Here is an 18,815-nt window from a genome sequence, read left to right on the forward strand (position 1 = left end):
CCTGGGTGGTTGACTTGCCAGGTAAGTGTGTTTGCTGAACAGAATGAAAATATGACTCTGTCTTTCCTGCTGTTGCTTCAGGACCATCTCAGTGCTGACTTGGGAGGTGGTAGCAAAATAGAGTCTTCCCCCAATATCTGGCTACCTCATCCATGAAGGAGCCCTGAATTATGCTGTGCTATAAAAAGCAAGCTCAACGAGGCCAGTTTGGGGGCCAAACCTGCAAACAATGCATGGAGCAGTGAAGATGGGGGTGACCAGGCATGCGATCTTGGGGGCTGAGGACTGTGTCCTAGGAGGGACCAAAAGGAACACGCATTTTCCAGCGGAGAGAACACTCATCTCCCTACCACCCCATCATCATTCAAAAGCTGAGAGCAAGACTGACTTTTCCAATTTATTTTAGAATTATCAACTGAACTGATTAAAGCCAAGATCAACTTCAGTTGTTCTTCACGTGGCACCCTCATTTCACATCTCCGACGTCTCCTCGTGGGCAGGCTGCATAAATTATTGAAACATTATTTTATTTATCCACCTCCTGTGACAGAAATAGGTTTTCTGAGAGCAGATCTTCCCCTAATCAGTTTTTGTTTTTCTTGGTTTTGCTTCCAAATCGTTCAGTGAATGTGAGGCTGACATGTGTGCGGGTCTGCTCCCTCAGATGAACTGAACCATGAGGGACTGCGAGGAGAGAGGTCTGGGCTCCAGAGTCCCTGCAGATATGTCACTGGTGCCTGGGCTACCAGAGACCAGAAATGTGCTCACATAGTGTGCGACACAGAGAGGGAACCAGGAGTGATGTGCTGTGAACGGGAGCCTTGGCCTGAGCAGGGCTCCTGGGGAGTGGACCTCACTTCACTTATTCATCCCCTGGGCTCATGTCCTCCGCTTCCAGATGGTAGGTCATGCCCAGTGGGAAGCCAGGAAAGAGCCAGGTTCCCAGGAAACCAACCATGGCTGTGGGAGTCTGTCTGGAATGAAACTGACTTAGAGTTCACTGCCACTGCCTATCACACTATTCCTGGGCAGTCACCTGAGAAGGGCCCTTGGACAGCCAGGCATACTGAACGTGTAGGGTCTGCAGCTTATTCCTGGGAGTATGCATTTGAAGGGGTGTCTGATGAAGAGCAAGGAAAACCCAGGCATACGCAGGACCACCTGGGGAGTCTCTCCATGGTTCGCAAGACAGGAGCCGGCCCCCAGGGCTGGCCCTCAGGGTGCTTCATGGTCTAGTCCAGGGGAGGCCACCAGCCCCACTCTCCCCACCGCCCGCCACCTGGCTCCTGTCCCAAGCAACCACATGTTAGGCCCTGTGCTCTCAGCCAAAAGCCATGGCTCTCTCTGCTCTGCTCTCTCCCCCACTACCCCCTCTTCTGAGGATTGTCAGTCAGTAACCCACTTCCACGTCTCTGGGATTACCCCATTTCTCAGACTGTTATGTTCATTATATTCCACAAATAAGTGAGATCATATGATACTTGTCTTTCTCTGTTTGGCTTATTTTTCTTAGGATAATACATGTAGTCTCAAAGGATAAGAGATCTTTCTTTCTTACAGCTGCATAGTACTCCATTGTGTATATGTACCACCCCTTTTTTATCCATTCATCTATTGATGGACATTTGGGCTGTTTCCGAATCTTAGCTAATATAAATAGTGCTGCTACAAGCATTGGGGTACAAATATTCTTTCTGATTGGTCTTTCAGGCTTTTTAGGGTATATTCCTAGAAGTGGGATCACTGGGTCAGATGGAAGTTCAGTTTTTAATTTTCTCAGGTAACATTATTGTTTTCCATAGTGGTTGCACCAGTCTGCATTCCCACCAGCAGTGCACTAGAGTCCCCTTTTCTCCACACCCTCATCAACACTTGTTGTTTGATGATTTGTTGATGGCGGCCATTCTGACAGGTGTGAGGTGATACCTCACTGTTGTGTTAATTTGCATCTCTCTGATGATTAGTGATGTTGAGCATTCCTTCATATGTCTGTTAGCCATTTGTATGTCCTGTTTAAAGAGGTGTCTATTTAGTTCCTCTGCCCATTTTTTAATTGGGTTCTTTGTCTTCCTCTTGTGGAGTTGTATGAGCACTCTCTATATATATATATTGGAAATTAACCCCTCATCTGATATATCATTGGCAATTATGCTCTTCCATACAGTGGGTTGCCTTTCCATTTTGATGATTGTATCTTTCACTGTGCAGAAGCTTTTGAGTTTGATGTAGTCCCATGTGTTTATTTTCTCTTTTGCTTCTATTGCCTTAGGTGATGCATCAGTGAAAATTCTGCTGCGTATGATGTCTGAAATTTTGTTGCCTACAGTTTCTTCTAGGATTTTTATGGATTCATGAGTCACATTTAAGTCTTTTATCCATTTTGAGTTTATTCTTGTGTAGGGTGTAAGTTGATGGTTTGGTTTCATTATTTTGCATGTAGCTGTCCAATTTTCCCAACACCATTTATTAAAGAGGCTGTCCTTACTCCGCTGTATGCTCTTGTCACCTTTGTCAAATATTAATTGAGCATATTGCCTTGGGTCCATTTTTGGGTTTTCTGTTCTGTTCCATTGGTCTATATGCCTGTTCTTGTGCCAGTACCTGGCTGTTTTGATTACAGTGGCTTTGTAGTATAAACTGAAATCTGGTAATGTGATCCCTCCAATGTTGTTCTTCCTTTTCAAGATTGCTGTGGCTATTCGAGGTCTTTTTTGGCTCCATATAATCTTTTGAAGTACTTGTTCTAATTCTGTGAAGTATGCCGTTGGTATTTGATGGGGATTACTTTGAATCTATAGATTGCTTTGGGTAATATGAACATTTTAATGATGTTAATTCTTCCAATCCATGAACAGGGTATTGCTTGCACTTTTTTATATCTTCCTCTATTTCTTTTTTCAATATCCTGTAGTTTTCTGCAAATAGGTTCTTTACTTCTTTGGTTAATTTTATTCCTAGGTATCTTAATTTTTTTCCTGCAATGGTAAATGGAATTGTTTTTTCAGTTTCTCTTTCTGTGAGTTCATCATTGCTGTATACAAATGCCGTTGATTTCTTTAAGTTAATTTTGTATCCTGCTACTTTGCCAAATGCATTTATTAAGTCTATTAGATTTTTGATGGAGTCTTTAGGGTTTTCTATGTATAATATCATGTCATCTGCAAATAATGACAGTTTCATTTCCTCCTTTCCAATTTGGATCCCTTTTATTTTTTCCTCATGTCTGATTGCTGTGGCTAAGTCTTCCAGTACTACGTTAAATAAGTGTGGTGAAAGTGGGTATCCCTGCCTTATTCCTGTTCTTAAGGAAAATGCTTTTAGTTTTTGCCCATTGAGTATGATGTTGGCTGTAGGTCTTTCGTATATGGCCTTTATTATGTCTAGATATGATCCCTCTATTCCCACATTGCTGAGCGTTTTTATCAGAAATGGATGCTGGATTTTGTCAAAGGCTTTTTTGGCACATATTGATATTATCATGTGGTTTTTATTCTTCATTTTATTTATGTGAGGTATCATGTTTATTGATTTGCGAATATTGTATCTGCCTTGCATCCCTGGGATGAATCCCACTTTGTCATGGTGGATAATTTTTTTGGTGTATTGCTAGAACTGATTTGCTAGTATATTGTTCAGAATTTTGGCATGTATGTTCATCAGGGATATTGGCCTGTAATTTACTTTCTTTGTAGTGTCTTTTTCTGATTTTGGAATTAGAATTATGCTAGCTTCATAAAACGAGTTTGGAAATCTTTCTTCTTCTTGAATTTTTTGAAATAGTTTGAGAAGAATGGGTAGTATTTCTTCTTTGAATGTTTGGTAAAACTCCCCCATGAAGCTATCCGGGCCTGGGCTTTTGTTTTCTGGGAGAGTCTTCATTACCTCTTGAAATTCTTCTGTTGTTATTGGTTTGTTCAAGTTTTCTAGCTCTTCCCGGTCCAGTTTTGGGAGTCTATGTCTTTCTAGAAATTTGTCCATTTCGCTTAGATTGTCAAATTTGTTGCCATATAATTGTTCATAGTAGTTGTTAACAATCTTTTGTATTTCTGTGGTGTCAGTTGTTACTTCTTCTCTTTCATTTCTGATTTTGAGTATTTGGGTTCTCTCTCTTTGTTTCTTGGTGAGTCTAGCTAAGGGTCCATCAATCTTGTTTATCTTTTCAAAAACCCAGCTCTTTGTTGCATTGACCTTTGAATTCTCTTTTTGGTCTCTATGTCATTTATTTCTGCTCTGGCCTTTACTATTTCCTTCCTTCTACTTGTTCTGGGGTTTTCTTTTTGTTTGATCTTTAGTTCTTTAAGTTGTGAGGTTAGATAGTTTATTAAAGATTTTTCTTGTTTTTTGAGGTAGGCCTGTAGTGCTATGAACTTCCCTCTCAGAACTGCTTTCACTACATCCCATAGATTTTCTGTTGTTGTGTCTTTATTTTCATTGGTTTCCAGGAAGTTTTTGATTTCTTCCTTGATCTCCTCGGTGACCCATTCATTGTTTAATAACATGCTGTTTAGCTTCCTTGTGCTGAAATGTCTTTGTATGTTCTTCTTGCAATTGATTTCTAATTTCATGCCATTGTTATCTGAGAAGATGCTTGATATGATTTTAGTCTTCTTGAACTTGTAGAGACTTAGTTTGTGCCCTAACATGTGGTCTATCTTTGAGAATGTCCCATGTGCACTTGAGAAGAATGTGAATTCTGTGGTTTTGGGGTGTAATTCTCTGTAGATATGTATTAAATCCATTTGGTCTAGTGCTTCATTTAGAATCTCTGTTTCCTTGCTAATTTTTTGTCTAGAGGATCTATCCAGTATTGTCAGCAGGGTGTTGAAGTTCCCTGCTATGATTGTATTGCTATCGATTTCTCCTTGGAAGTCCTCCAGAAGATTTTTCATATATTTTGGTGCTCCTATATTGGGTGCGTATATGTTTATCAGGGTTATATCTTCCTGTTGGATAGATCCTTTCAATACTATGTAGTGGCCTTCTTTGTCTCTAGTTATGGCCTCCATTGTGAAATCTATTTTACCAGATATGAGTATTGCTACCCCAGCTTTTTTTTCCTTTCCGTTTGCTTGAAAGATATTTTCCATCCCTTCATTTTCAATCTATGTGAGTCTTTTGTTGTGAGGTGGGTCTCTTGTAAACAACATATAGATGAGTCATGTTTTCTTATCTAATCAGCGACTCTGTGTCTTTTTATGGGAGCACTCAATCCATTTACATTTAAGGTGATTATTGATATGTACTTATTTATTGCCATCTTGGTTTAGTGTGGTTCTATTTTTCTTCCCATTTCTCCTGCTAATACGAGGAGTCCTTTTAACATTTCTTGCAGTGTTGGTTGGTGCTAATGTATTCCCTTAGTATTTTTTTGTCTGGGAAGCTCTTTATTTGACCTTCTATTTTGAATGATTGCCTTGCTGGGTAGAGTAGTCTTGGATTCAGATCTTTGTTTTTCATCATGTTGATTACTTCTTGCCATTCCCTTCCGGCCTGTAGTGTTTCTTATGAGAAGTCAGGTGAGAGCCTTATGGGGGTTGCTTTGTAGGTAACCTGTTGTTTCTCTCTTGCTGCTTTTAGGATTCTCTCTTTGTCTTTAATTTTTAGCAGTTTGATTACTATGTGTCTTGGTGTGGGCCTGTTTGGGTTCTTCTTACTTGGGGCTCTCTGTGCTTCTTTTTTTTTATCCTCAACCGAGGACATTTTTCCATTCTTTGTACAGACAGAGTGGGAGGGAGAGAGAGGAAGAGAGAGAGTGAGAAACATCGATGTGAAAGGGACACATCGAGTGGCCGCCACCCGCACGACCAACCAGGGCCGGGGACAAACTGCAACCAAGGTACATGCCCTTAGCGGGAACCGAACCCGGGTCTCTCCGGATCGCAGGCGGGCGCTCTAACGGCTGAGCCAAACCGGCCAGGGCTCTCTGTGCTTCTTGAACTTGAATGCCTTCTTCCTTCACCAAATTAAGGAAGTTTTCTGTCACTATTTCTTTGAATATATTCTCTAACCCTTGCTCATTTTCTTGTTCTTCGGGGACTCCTATGATGCGAATATTATTCTGTTTCCAGTTGTCCCACAGTTCTCTTAAACTGTCTTCCTGTTTTTTAATCATTTTTTCATTTTGGTTTTCTGATTGGTTGATTTTTTCTACCCTGTCTTCTAATTCACTGATCTGGTCCTCAGCTTCCTCTATTCTGCTTTTTAGGGTTTCCAATATGTTTTTTCATTACTGATATGTCATTCTTCATTTCTTCTTGGTGGTTTTTAATTTCCAACTGGTTGACTTTCAACATTTCTATCTCTTTACTCATGGTGCTCATGTTCTTACACATGGTGTTGAGCTTCCTCAAGGTCATGGCTCTGAATTCTAGTTCTCTTAACTCGCTTAACTGCACCTCATTTATCTCACCTTCTGTAGAGGTCTCTTGTTCTTTCATTTGGCTTTTGTTTTTGTTTTTCACCATTTTGGCTATCACAACGAGCTTTGGAGCCTGCCAAATTTTCCCCGTGGGTGTTGGTGTTCTGCTGTTTGTGGCTCCCTCTCCTGGGTTTAGATGAGCCAGGGAGGACCCACTTTAAACACCACTGTCAAGTCTTAGCTTTCCTGGTTAGAGTTTTTAGCCCAGGAAATGGTAGTTATCATCTAGATTTTTTTGCCTTGAGGCTATTAGTAGAGGTCACCTGAAGAACCTTTGTTTCTTTTTTTTTTTTTTATCCTCACCCGAGGACATTTTTCCATTTTTTGTTCAGGTAGAGTGGGAGGGAGAGAGAGGAACAGAGAGAGAGAGAGAAACATTGATGTGAAAGGAACACATCGAGTGGCTGCCAACCGCACAACCGACCAGGGCCAGGGACAAACTGCAACTCAGGTACGCGCCCTTAGCGGGAACCGAACCCGGGTCTCTCAGGACCGCAGGCCGACGCTCTAACCGCTGAGCCAAACTGGCCAGGGCAAACCTTGGTTTCTGAGTTGCCTGAAAAACTCCCTCAGGTGCTCAGTGTAAGAGGATTTCCTGAGGGTGGGACAGATGCTGGTTGTTAATGGGCCTCAATTAGAATTTCAATGGCCACCAGGTGGGGTTGAATCTGCACAGGAGGGGCCACTGCCTCTCCCCAGGGCCCTGGGAAGCAGTAAGATGACCACAGTCCTGCGTGACTGCACTCAGCAAAAGCTCTGAGCACCCTCCAAATCTCGAGTGTTTTCACACAGTTCCAGTCCAGTCTGCTTTCCCTCTGGTGACTCCCAAGTTGAGTGGCTGCTGTTAATTTAGCCTCTGTCCAGACTCTGTCGTGGTGCTGCCTGGGGCTTTTAACCTGAGGGCGCTGGTCCCAGCCAAGGGAGGTGGAGGCTGAGGCACCAGCTGAGGGCATAGCACCCAGCTGAGTTTGCAGGACTCAGTCGTGGGTGTAGCCCTCAGCCGAAGCCACAGGACCCAGTTGAGGTCGCAGGATGCAGCCGAGTCGGCATCAGCTTCTAGCCGAGTGCCCTGGTCCCAGGCGAGTCTATGCGGCACCAGCCGAGGGATTAGCACCCAGCCGAGTTCACAGGACTCAGCCGCAGTAGCCAGACGCAGTCGAGGCAGCAGCAGCTTCCAGCCGAGTCCCCTGGTCCCAGCTGAGTCAGCTGGTCCCAGCCCAGGCCGCTGCGGACTGTGGGTTCCCGGCCCCCTCTCACATCCTCGCAAGCCTACCAGGATTGAGTCAGTGTCCCTGGCTATGTGGTTCTCCATGCTGCCTTTCGGTTGCCCCTTCCTGACGATTTGTCTTTATTTTTGCTGTAATTCCAGTTTGGTCCTGGGAGATGGTCTGTGTAGCTTCCATTCACTCTGCCGCCATTTTTTTTTCCTGTAGTGTTTATTAATGTGGGACATGTTGTGATATCCCTTCTAAAGTGAGTAAAATAATTGTTGCACTTTACTGCCTACCGTAAAAACAGAGACACAATATTAGGTAGGTTTTGTAAGATTTGAGAGGTAATGTATAGCCACAAATTTTTTTTACCAATTTCTAGACAAACCATACAGTTCCTGACCTAGGGGAGAGAGGGGGACTAGAGCAAGACTACCTGCAGTACACATTTTCTTGCTACTTGGGCCAAATTATTCTCCATGGACCATGGAAGAAGACTCCAAATCTGACCATGGTACTCTAAGCCTGGACTGCCTGGACTGGTTATTATGTGGTTTAGTAAAATATATGATCAGAGGTAAAAATAGCATTGCATTGTGAAATGAAAACAATGTGTACAAGACTAGGCTCAAGTAGATATTAAGGAACATAGGCATTTATAAACAATATAAGCTGTTGGTTTAGAATTCAATCGTATCTGCTTCTACCATATCTTCCTCAACTCATGTCTAAAGCCTGATAAGGAATACTCTAACTAGTTAATGGAAGGGAGAAAGTATGTGTTTAGCCTGTTGGTGGATCTGCATGGTGATATGATGCAAATTAGAAGCATATGATTTCTGCATTTTGCTCCTCTCATGGCTGGCTTAGAGTGAAGAAAAATCCTTCAAATGGGCAGAAATATGAGACTAAAGATAACAGTATATTTGGCTGGCCACTTCATGTGGAAGAAGAAATAGTCTGAGCGTGAAACTAGAGCATTTTATTAACACTGGGTAACATGTGGCTGGCTAGTCAGAAAACTGGAAGGAATGTGATCAAAATATCAGTACAATCCTTTATTGATTTTCTTCAAACTGTGAATTTTAAAACTAGTAGCACATTTATTAAACACTCTTCAGTGAGTCATTTGGGACCTTGGGCGATATGTGTGTCTGTTTATCTGCTACTGGGCACCTTGTTTTGTTTTAGTGGTTTATCTGGTTTACTCTTATGCCAGTACCACATCAAGTAATATAAAGTTGACTCAAATCTGGTAAAATATAATTTTCAATCTTCCCCTGGCCATAAAATTCTCCTCTTTATGAGTCTCTTGACCTTCCTTTTCCCATAATTCTTTCACATACATTTGTGCATGAGCTTATCAACCTTGCACCAAGGAAGGAAGGATAGAAAGAGGAAGGAAGGAAGGAAGGAAGGAAGGAAGGAAGGAAGGAAGGAAGGAAGGAAGGAAAGCTAAAGCAAAAAAATCTTGGTTGGATTTTTTTAAACAATTTTTCAGGCCACAAATCAATTTATACCAATAATTTGTCTTACTTGATATATCCCTTCTTCTATTTTGATCTTCTTAATGTGTATCAGTAAAAATACTTATTTTGCCTTGGCCAGTATGGCTCAGTTGCTTGGGTGTCATGCTGTGCACAAAAAGGTTGCCAGTTTGATTCCTGGTCAGGGCACATGCCCAGGTTGTAGACTCAATCCTCAGTATGGGACATGCAGGAGGCAGCAATCGACATTTCACTCTCACATTGATGTTTCTCTCCTTCCCTCTTTGTTCCTCTTTCACTAAAAATCAACTTAAAAGTTCTTAAAAAACACATTTCATATATGTCTTTTCAAAACTTTTCTTTGGTGTTTTATATTTTGTAGTTATGATTACAAATGGCAACTTTTGGAAATTACTTACTTTTCTAACTTACTGTTATTACTCTATAAAAATACAATTTATAACTTACTTTATATCAAAATAATTTATTTTAAATAACATTAAATTAACTAAATTTTATTAATTCTAATTATTTCTTTGAACATTTATTTAGACATATACATAAAAAATAAGAGTTTCTTAAAGTACTCTTCAAAACCATATAACTTGTTTCCATTTCTTTCTTATTGTACTACATAGTACTTTAGTTATATTTAACCAGCATAGAATTAGTATATACCTAATATGTCTATTTTTTTCTGATATCAATATAGATATACAAGTTTTAATTTTATTGTTTTATTTCTAATTTGCACTGTATAGCTTTTTTTAAAAATTATTTTTACAAGACTCAGAGGAGGGAGTTGGGGGGGAAGAGGTAAACCACAGAACTTATATGCATGTATGCATAACCAATGGACATAGACAACAAAGCTGGGGGTGGGGGCATGGGAAGGAGTGTGTCAATGGGGAGAAAAGGAGAAACAGCTGCAAAGAAAACAAATTAATGCACTGCATAGCTTTAAAAACCCTTTTTATACTCCAAATTTTGGGTGCAAAGTTCTTTGTATGTTCTCATCTAATCAAACTTATTAATGACAATGTTTAAATATTCTATATACTTACTCATTTTCAATCTGCTTGATATAGCTGATAAAATATAAATATTTCTACTATAACATTTGTATTTACATTTTCTATTCAATCCAGTTCTCTTGATGATGAGCAGGATCAGTGAATATGATGGTCTAATAATCCTGTAATTAGCTTATTAACCAATTATTAATTAATCAAAGGGAGATTGTTTTTTGTGGGCCTGATCTAATCAGGTGAGCCCTTTAAAAGAAAGTGAAATATTAGATAGTTGCTCTTCTGATTATCTTAAAGGTGCAGTTTATGACTTCTGTACTTGTAAGAAAATTAAGTCTGCCAATAACCACATTAGCTTGAAAGAAGGCGCAGACCCTGACCCCAGCTGTCAACTAGATAAGACCCTGACCCCAGCTGTCAACTAGATTTCAGTTTTGTGACACCCTGAGCAGAGAATTCAGTTAAGCCCTGTTTAGACTTCTGACATACAGGAGCTGTGAGATAATAAATCTGCACAGTTTTAAACTGCAAAATTGATGGTATTTGTTATGTAGTAATAGAAAGGTAAAACAGCCTTTTTTTCAAGTTTTACATATTTCATATTTTAAAGTTTTTATATCTTTATTTCTTGTCATACTCTCTTCTCCACCATCATCCTGAAAAGTAATCATTCTAATATATTTATTTTATATGTTTTTATCATGTGTGTCTATTCTTGAAAATACATGTTATTTCACAGGTATGTATTTTTTATCTTATAAGCTGTTGTGTTATAGGTCTCATTTTAATTTTATATATTTCTTTCAATAGAAATGTTTCTATAAACTATTTAAATTACATTTGTATCTAGCCCACTATCTCCACAGCCTTCTGCTACTCCATGGTTTGCATGTTTTCATGTATATTCCTCAGCAGTCGCCCCCCCAAGTTGCCTCCAGCTTCCTCCACCATGGTAAGCCATGCTGCAACAAGCATCCCTTTGGGTCCTCTGGGCAATTTTTCTGGGATATATGCTCAGGATTGCTGGTTCTCAAAGTATTTTTTTTTTATCCTCACCTGGGGACATTTTGAATTTATCTTCAGATAGAGCAAGAAGAGAGAGAGGGACAAAGAGAGAGAGAGACATTGATGTGAGAGAGACACATCAACAGGTTGCCACCCTCATGACCCCAACCAGGGCCGGGGACAATTGAGGTATGTGCCCCTAGCGGGAACTGAACCCAGGTCTCTCTGGTTCGTGGACCGATCTAAACCAGCCAGGGCACCTCAGAGTATTTGTATACCTAATTTGACCAAGCAGTGTCAGATGGCTCTCCAGGAGAGCTGCACATTCTGCATTACCATCTGTGCTGTGGGAACATTTTCATATTCCCACGCTGTCCCCAACACTTTTTACTATCTAGCATTTTAATGTTTACTAATATGGTGGGTGTGAAATTATATCACATGGTTTTAAATTGGATTTATCTTTTAAAATGAGTTTAATGTAGTCCCGTGTGTTCATTTTTTTCTTTGTTTTTATTGCCTTAGGTGATGTATCAGTGAAAATTCTGCTGCATATGATGTCTGAAATTTTGATGCCTACATTTTCTTCCAGAATTTTTATGGGTTCATGGGTCATATTTAAGTCTTTTATCCATTTTGAGTTTATTTTTGTGTAGGGTGTAAGTGGATGGTCTAGTTTCATTTTTTTGCATGTAGCTGTCCAATTTTCCCAGCACCATTTTTTAAAGAGGCTGTCTTTACTCCACTGTATACTCTTGCCACCTTTGTCAAATATTAATTAAGCATATTGCCTTGGGTCCATTTCTGGGTTCTCTGTTTTTTTCCACTGGTCTATGCCTGTTCTTGTGCCAGTACCAGGCTGTTTTGATTACAGTCGCTTTGTAGTATAACCTGATATCTGGTTTTGTGATCTCACCTACTTTGTCTTTCTTTTTCAAAATTGCTGTGGCTATTCGGGGAATTTTTGGTTCCATATGAACTTTTGAAGTATTTGTTCTAGTTCTGTGAATTATCTTGTTGAAATTTTGATGGGGATTGCATTAAATCTATAGATTGCTTTGGGTAGTATGGATATTAATTCTTCCAATCCATGAACAAGGTATGTGCTTCCACTTTTTTATATCTTCCTCTATTTCTTTGTTCAATGTCCTGTACTTTTCTGCAAATAGGTCCTTTACTTCTTTGGTTAAATTTATTCCTAGGTACCTTAATTTTTTTGCCGCAATGGTAAATGGGATTGTTTTTTCAGTTTATTTTTTTTTCTGTGAGTTCATCATTGGTGTATACAAATGCTGTCAATTTCTTGACATTAATTTTGTATCCTGCTACTTTGCCAAATGCATTTATTAAGTCTAGTAAATTTTTGATGGAGTCTTTAGGGTTTTCTATATATAATATTATGTCATCTGCACATAATGACAGTTTCACTTTCTCCTTTCCAATTTGAATCCCTTTTATTTTTTCCTTCCTGTCTGATTGCTGTGGCTAAGAATTCCAGTACTATGTTAAATAAGAGTGGCGAAAGTGGACATCCCTGTCATGTTCCTGTTCTTAAGGGAAATGTTTTAATTTCTGCCCATTGAGTATGATGTTGGCTATAGGTCTTTCATATATGGCCTCTATTATGTCAAGATATGATCCCTCTATTCCCACATTGCTGAGCGTTTTCATCAGAAATGGATGCTGGATTTTGTCAAATGCTTTTTTAGTGTCTATTGATATGATCATGTGGTTTTTATTCTTCATTTTGTTTATGTGGTGTATCCCATTTATTGATTTGCAAATATTGTACCAGCCTTGTATGCACTTGGTCATGGGAAATAATGTTTTTGATATATTGCTGAATTCGATTTGCTAGTATTTTGTTCAGAATTTTGGCATCTATGTTCATCAGGGATATTGGCCTGTAGTTGTCTTTCTTTGTAGTATCTTTTTCTGATTTTGGAGTTAGAATTATGCTGGCCTCATAGAATGAGTTTGGAAGTCTTCCTTCTTCTTGAATTTTTTGAAATAGTTTGAGGAGAATGGGTGTTAGTTCTTTTTTGAATGTTTGGTAAAACACCCCTATGAAGCCATCTGGGCCTGGGCTTTTGTTTACTGGGAGAGTCTTGATTACCTCTTCAATTTCCTCAGTTGTTATTGGTCTGTTCTTTTCTATCTCTTCCCAGTCCAGTTTTGGGAGACTGTGTGTTTCTAGAAATTTGTCCATTTTGCTTAGATTATCAAATTTGTTGCCATATAATTGTTCACAGTAGTTGTTAATGATCTTTTATATTTCTGTGGTGTCAGTTGTTACTTTTCCTCTTTCATTTCTGATTTTGTGTATTTGGGTTCTCTCTCTTTGTTTCTTGGTGAGTCTAGCTAAGGGTCCATCGATCTTGTTTATCTTTTTTGAAAAACCAGTTCTTTGTTTCATTGATGCTTTAAATTGTTTTTTTGGTCTCTATGTCATTTATTTCTGGTCTGATCTTTACTATTTCCTTCCTTCTACTTGCTCTGGGGTTTTCTTTGTGTTTGCTTTCTAATTCTTTAAGTTGTGAGGTTAGACAGTCAATTAGAAATTATTCTTGTTTCTTGAGGTAGGCCTGTAGTGCTATGATCTTCCCTCTCAGAACTGCTTTTGCTGCATTCCATTGATTTTGTGGTGTTGTGTGTTCATTTTCAATGGATTCCAGGAAATTTTTAATTTCTTCCTTGATTTCCTCGGTAACCCATTCATTGTTTAATAACATGCTATTTAGCCTTCATGTGTTCAAATGTCTTTCCATGTTCATGTTGCAATTGATTTCTAGTTTCATGCCATTGTGTTCTGAGAAAATGCGTGATATGATTTGAATCTTCTTGAACTTGTAGAGACTTAGTTTGTGTCCTAATATGTGGTCTATCTTTGAGAATGTCCCGTGTGCACTATGATGTTACCTCACAAAGTTAAAAATTAAACTACCATTTAACCCAGTGATCCTGCTTCTAGGAATATACCCTAAGAAGCCTGAAACACCAATCAGGAAGAATATATGTACCCCCATGTTCATAGCAGCACTATTTACAATAGCTAAGATCTGGAAACAGGCCAAGTGTCCATCAGTGGACAAATGGATAAAAAAGCAGTGGTACATATACACAATGGCGTACTATGCAGCTGTAAGAAAGATCTCTTATCCTTTGAAATGACATGGAGGGACCTGGAAAGTATTATTCTAAGTGAAACAAGCCAAGCAGAAAAAGACAAATACCACATGATCTCACTTATATACGGAATATAATGAACATAACAGTCTGAGGAATACAGTAGACCTAGAAACATGAAAGTAGGATACAGACTGACAGCCCTTAGAAGATGGGGTGGTGGGGGTGGGAAGAGATAAAACACAGAACTTATATGCATGTATGCATAACCAATGGACATGGACAACAAAGCCGGGGATGGGGCAAGGGGGATGGGGAGGGGGATACCAATGGGGTAAAAAAGGAGAAACATCTCTAACAAAAATAAAATTTTAAAAATAAATTAATTAAAAAAACAAAACAAAACAAAATGTGTTTAAGCATTTCTTCGTGTCTTTATTAATCATTCACATTATTTTTTTATAATTATGATTTTTATTTTTGAAATTTATTAATATATCTGTTTTCTTTGTAACCGAAGAGTTATTTATCATGAAGTCACATCATTTTGGTGTTCACCCTATTTTGGGGGGACTGGAATGTTGTAAAATGCCTTTACTTTTTTTTTTTAGTTGTTAAGTAAGCCTGTGAGAATTAATAAAAATATAATGACATTTTCAAGAAAAGCATACATCTTTGCTTTTTCTTTTTTGTCCTGTGCTTAAATGTTATAGACTTATATAATCTCCCATTTCTACACAGCTCTTTGCTCACCCAGGGATCCACATTTTATGTCTTTCTTTATTTTTTACACTAAATTCACTCGAATGGTTAGTGCAATGAATTAGTGGTCTTATGAAATACCAGTACAAATAATTCCAAGTCAGATCAAAGATCACCAAGCATGAATGGGTAGTTGTTTTTGTAGGAATATAGAATTTCACATAAAGAGACACTGAAAAGGAAAACATAATAGACTGGAAATACACTAATTCTTAAAGGTCATTGATCTTGACATTATATTAATGAGAAAATGTTAAAAGTTCTTACAATATATAAATTTCACTTGCTCTTTCTACATTAATCATACACTGTTCTTCACCCATTTCCAATTTAATGAAAATGCAAAAGGAAATAATAATATCAATAGCTACCACTGAAGCATTTTTTTAGTATTTGCCCTTGTACTTAATTCATTGCTCTACTTGCAGTAGCTCATATAATCCTCAGAAAAGTCCTATGAGATTTGTAGTCTTATCACCATTGTGTTACAAATGAGAATCTGAAGGCTTATTGTAACTGAGTGTCAAAAACTTAAGTGTTTCACCATGTCCATTCTACTATATTATGTTGCCTCAATATAAATTAATGTTTGTGTTGTAATTTAGAGTTTGAAAGGCTGTTTTTGGTATGGCCTATGAGGGAGTATGTGTGTGAACGATGCTAATACCTTAGCATTGTTGCTGACACCAGTTCTCTGCTGAGCATGCTCAAAGGTGGGGCAGCACTGCCTAGTGAACTGGGCAATATCCCTTTAAAATGCATTTTGAGCCCTGGCTGATTTGACTCAGCGGTTAGACCATCGGCCTGTGGTCAAGAGAGACCCGAGTTTCGTTCTTGCTAATAACACAAGAAGTTTGTCCCCGGCCCTGGTTGGGTTGTGTGGGTGGCAGCCACTCGATGTGTCCCTTTCACATTGATGTTTCTCTCTCTCTCTCTCCCATATAAAAAAATAAAAAAATAAAATGCATTTTTAAAATTTAGTGGTTCTTTGTCTTTTCAGTATTAGTGATTCTTAGTTCTTCCCAACTCCAATTCTATAGTTCTTAAATTTTGGACAGAGATACACTTAGTTAATATTGTAAGGACACTAACACTAACAACACAAGTAAGCTGCACAGTGTGTAGTGTCTGGAGGAACAAGATGCTGACATGGTAAAAAGAAAATTTGGCTACATAGATATCACTGCAAGAACACACAATTGCTGTTATTACAAGGTTTTAGGATTTCTAGGTGAGTGGGGAGAGGGTGTCAATAGGGAGAAAAGGAGGGATATCTGTAATACTTTCAACAGTAAAAATAAATTTAAAAAAGATTTTTAGGTGAAATTAATCAGTAAGGTATTGTTCAGAGATTTCCCTTTATGTGACATTAAACATTTGTATTTTAAATCACGTTATGGTTTTGAATACTGGAAAACATATGGCTGTTGATGAAGCAGATGTACATTGAAGTGGTATTTATAATTATTTTAACTGGGGATCCTGCTTTCAACACTTAAATATGGTTTTCTCCTCTGGGGAGAAACAAAGTGTGTTATGTCATAGAATCAGACAGTCAATATGATAGGCAAAGTGTTAGAGACAATAATGTCCAAATCCTTATTTTCTGACTGAGTTTTGAGAGCATAAACAGATGAAAATATGCCCTCACTCTGGAAATGTTAAGCACTGACAGAGAGGAGCTGAGAAGAGAGGCGCTGTAGAAGTCCCAGCCCGGGCCAACAACAAATGCTGCTAGAGAGGCAATTACTTCCATCTTATTGAAAGTCTCTGCTGATACCCAAACAATCTTCTCTAGTTTTAACTGAGATAGCAAATCAGGAATTCATAAAGCTGCAGTCTGTCCAGAGGACCCACGGGAATCATGTAAGTGCTATGGATTGTGCATTGATCTTGAGTGGAAGACCTGGGTTTTCTCCACTCAGTGGCCAGGCATGAGATCTTTTCTCTTTTGTCCCTGAACTCTCTAAATAGGCTTATTTTCTTGTTTCAAGTGCTTGCTGTTAAGAAGTACTGATTTGGCTTGAACTATGTGGGAGAACCAGAACAAAGTGGACCAGCTTGAAAGAAAATTATTTAAGTGAACCCAAAGAAACCACTCTGAAACACCTGGAAATTTTTCAGTTGCTTGCCATATTTTATATATATATATATATATATATATATATATATATTATTTTTAATCCAGATGTTTTGGACACTTGTTGACCTGGAAGGAATTAATAAACATTTTGCTTTTAACACAGTGGACTTTTATCACAAACCATTATGTACACTTTCCCACGTTGGCCTGCAACCCCTCCAAGATAAGCAGGCAGCGATACTCCTGCATCCAGTCCATGGGGTCTTTGTGAGCTCTTCCCCCATTCACAGTCTCAGCAGGAAGCAGGCCTTCTGCAGGGGCCCCACCTCTGCCTCTATCTCTGCAGCACTAAGCCTGGTGCTGGGCCAGCCCGAAGTCATCTGCATTTTCTGGAGGAACTGGGTTTTAGAGGATGTAGTAGCATCCATGGAGTCGCTGGTCTGTGTAGAGCCGAGCTGGGCCCACAGCCGGGAGTTCTGAGAAGCCACCTTCCTGAAGGCCATGGGCAGCTGCAGCAGGGTCCCCTTCTCCTTGAGTGTGAAAGCTTCTGGGGCTCGTGGAGCAGTCGACAGAGCTATCTGTTGGTCCCTGAGGCCTCGTCCAGTCTTGGCAGCTTGGGGCCCTCTCCCTATACAGGTCTGATCCCCCGCTGACAGAAGCCTCCGCTTAGGGAGGCCCTTGTGGGGCATGGTGGTCTGGCGGATGCCCCTGGGGGATTTTGTCTGAGAAGCCCGGGTTGGGGCAAAAACAGTGGTAGCAGAAGTGGCAATGGACCTAGACTTCAGGCTGGAGGCCTTGTCTCTTTCTTCAGCCTTAGAAATGCCTTTTCACAGGTGTACAGCCTTCTCCAGTGTCTGGGTTAAAAGCTCCAGCTCTTTGAGGTCTTGGGGGGTTGGGTGTGCATACTGGAGACGGGGCCTTTTCATGAGTTTCTGGACCTGGGGTTGGCTCCGGAGCTGGGATCTCAGCTGGTTCCCAAGTCCGCAGCAGTCGCCGGGAGACTCGCAGGTCCCGCTCCAGCTGCCGCTGTCGCTCTGCACAGGTGTCCAGGGCGCCCTGCAGCTCGGCCACCAGCCGGCGCGAGCAGCCCCTGAATTATCTTGTTCCCTTTTATTTGATCAAATTTACTAACTAAATGAAATACATAATTTGATAGCATTCTATGAATGCTAAAACTTTAAGCAAGAAATGTAAGTTGCTTTTGAAGAACTTTTCTGAGTAACTTTTAATCTTTATTATGCTTTGCAAGTTTGCCAGAATGTCTTGCCAATAGCCAAGAACAATCAAGATAACAATATTTCAAATATTAAAAAAACTGTTTATTCCATTTCTCGATTAATTAATATCCTATACACTTTCACGTTATAGAAAGAGCAAATGTGCTTTTTTTTAAAAAGCAGCATGTAAAATATGGTCAAACATCTTGAACAACCCAGAAAGTGAATAATAAATAAAGGTAGAAAAAAGAAAAAGTATAGTAAAAACTTTTAAGTTAGCAAAGCTTCAGGATCTAATGAGCAAATGTCATTCTTAATTTTATAACACCTGGTAAAGTTAGAAAAATAGAACTTACTGGTAGCATGCATATCAACAAATTCACTGACGTAGAGTTTATTGTTTTGCCCCTAGGTAGTAAATAAATATAATTGTGTGAAATTTGAAGAAATAGAAACAAAACCCACATTGGCTTTGAAA

At 39.4% G+C, this 18,815-nt stretch overlaps 1 pseudogene; it reads right to left on the bottom strand.

The window, feature by feature from the left end:
- Nucleotides 1-17,303: 17,303 nt before the first annotated feature.
- On the bottom strand, nt 17,304-18,210 carry LOC118616809 (annotated as a pseudogene).
- Nucleotides 18,211-18,815: the final 605 nt, after the last annotated feature.

The sequence above is a fragment of the Molossus molossus genome, unplaced genomic scaffold, assembly GCF_014108415.1.
Source record: "Molossus molossus isolate mMolMol1 unplaced genomic scaffold, mMolMol1.p scaffold_m16_p_49, whole genome shotgun sequence".
Lineage (NCBI taxonomy): Eukaryota > Metazoa > Chordata > Mammalia > Chiroptera > Molossidae > Molossus > Molossus molossus.